The sequence below is a fragment of the Neoarius graeffei genome, chromosome 1 (genome assembly GCF_027579695.1).
Source record: "Neoarius graeffei isolate fNeoGra1 chromosome 1, fNeoGra1.pri, whole genome shotgun sequence".
Lineage (NCBI taxonomy): Eukaryota > Metazoa > Chordata > Actinopteri > Siluriformes > Ariidae > Neoarius > Neoarius graeffei.
In genome coordinates, this window is record NC_083569.1 from 87,365,215 (window position 1) to 87,367,683 (window position 2,469).

The 2,469-nt window shown below is 46.5% G+C and overlaps 1 pseudogene; it reads right to left on the bottom strand.

Annotated features, from left to right (window-relative positions):
• Nucleotides 1-2,025: 2,025 nt before the first annotated feature.
• LOC132896992 (U1 spliceosomal RNA) lies at nt 2,026-2,180 on the bottom strand (annotated as a pseudogene).
• Nucleotides 2,181-2,469: the final 289 nt, after the last annotated feature.

Here is a 2,469-nt window from a genome sequence, read left to right on the forward strand (position 1 = left end):
AAGGGGAGAGCACAAACGCAGTCCCCCACTACCAGAAATTCTCTCATCTCATTATGTCTAGCCCAGCGCTCGAAACTAACGGTGTCCCGATGTCCCGGGGACCATAAAAAATGTCATCGGGACACAAAATTATCATATCTGGGACAATCCCGGGACAATGGAAAAAATAGATCTAGAAAAAAAGTTCTACATTAATATTATTTACAAAGCCGTAACACATACGTAGACATTCACCTAATTTGTCAATTTTAATTTTAAAACGTTAACAGCGAAAAATACATAGTAGCTACACTTTCGATGCACCTGCATCCGTAGGATACAGAGCAGCGCATTCTGTTCTAGAATCTTCGGCCGGTGTCCGCATTATATGGACTTGGAATGGAATTGCTACCGCACACGCTGCGCCGACTCTTGCCAGAACAAAAATGCTGAAGTGGTTGAAGCGGACCGACCGCGGGGAAGAAACTGAAAGGCCAGACATAACGTCTCCGGGACCTTCAGGATCCAAAGTGTCATCGCCTGGTCTGCAGGCAACGCTAGCAACTGAATGAGCACTGTTCGACACGTTATAAAATACAACAGGAATGATGTGGATGATATTGACGGAAGATACCGTTCAACAGAATAAGTGAGTTTTCTTGGTGTCTTTCTAGTTCAGAAAGTTTAGTCAGTTAGCAGCACAACTAGGCTCGGACCTGGCACTATGCTGATGTTGCTAACATTTGCACCCGGCAGCGAAAGTTCATAAAAATGGATAACGGAAAGTTCATAAAAATGGATAACGGAAAGTTCATAAAATGGATACGGTAATGGATAACGGAAAGTTCATAAAAATGGATAACGGTAATGGTGAAAATTATAAGTTGGCCTTATAAGTGCCAGCAGATATTCAAGGTATAAGTAGATGAAATGAACATAAAAGGGGTCTTATTTTCAACTAAAGTGTACTGCAGATGTAGGGAGTTGAAACATTTTCTGAATGAGCTAGTTGGCCCCTTTAAATAAACGGGTATCTATTCATACAGTGAGATCGCCAAAGTTTAATAAACTGAAAATGCAATAACTGTAATTTTGAAGTAGATGATGTATAGGACATGTGTCGCTTGTGTCTTGTGACTTATTGTAAAAATGATATAAAGGGTTCAAAATCGCATAGTTACAAATATAATAGTAACTTCATATGATGGGCGGCACGGTGGTGTAGTGGTTAGCGCTGTCGCCTCACAGCAAGAAGGTCCTGGGTTCGAGCTCCGGGGCCGGCGAGGGCCTTTCTGTGTGGAGTTTGCATGTTCTCCCCGTGTCCGCGTGGGTTTCCTCCGGGTGCTCCGGTTTCCCCCACAGTCCAAAGACATGCAGGTTAGGTTAACTGGTGACTCTAAATTGACCGTAGGTGTGAATGTGAGTGTGAATGGTTGTCTGAGTCTATGTGTCAGCCCTGTGATGACCTGGCGACTTGTCCAGGGTGTACCCCGCCTTTCACCCATGGTCGGCTGGGATGGGCTCCAGCTTGCCTGCGACCCTGTAGGGCAGGATAAAGCGGCTAGAGATAATGAGATGAGATGAGACTTCATATGATAATATTAACCACTGGTTATTTCAGAGAGGAAAAAAATGGGGACACTATTGCTTCCATTCGGGACAATACAACACAGAATTCGGGACCACTGGGGGACACAAAGAAAAAAAGTTAATTTCGAGCCCTGGTCTAGCCGCTTTATCCTGTTCTACAGGGTCGCAGGCAAGCTGGAGCCTATCCCTGCTGACTACAGGCCTTTCGCGGGGTACACCCTGGACAAGTCGCCAGGTCATCACAGGGCTGACACATAGACACAGACAACCATTCACACTCACATTCACATCTACGGTCAATTTAGAGTCACCAGTTAACCTAACCTGCATGTCTTTGGACTGTGGGGGAAACCGGAGCACCCGGAGGAAACCCACGCGGACACGGGGAGAACATGTAAACTCCGCACAGAAAGGCCCTCGCCGGCCATGGGGCTCGAACCTGGACCTTCTTGCTGTGAGGTGACAGCGCTAACCACTACACCACTGTGCCGTCACCAGAAATTATGCAGTTGAGAATTCACAAAGGTCAGCACAGCCTGAGTGCAATGGCTGGGCCTCACCTTGAGCAAACCACCTTCTTGATCATGGTGTTGCCCCTGCCAGGGAGACGGTAATACTGTTTATCTTTTTCTCTGTTTGAACGATTGGAACCACAAACAGCGCAAACATGAACCATATTTCTCATCTCATTATCTCTAGCCGCTTTATCCTTCTACAGGGTCGCAGGCAAGCTGGAGCCTATCCCAGCTGACTACGGGCGAAAGGCGGGGTACACCCTGGACAAGTCGCCAGGTCATCACAGGGCTGACACATAGACACAGACAACCATTCACACTCACATTCACACCTACGGTCAATTTAGAGTCACCAGTTAACCTAACCTGCATGTCTTTGGACTGT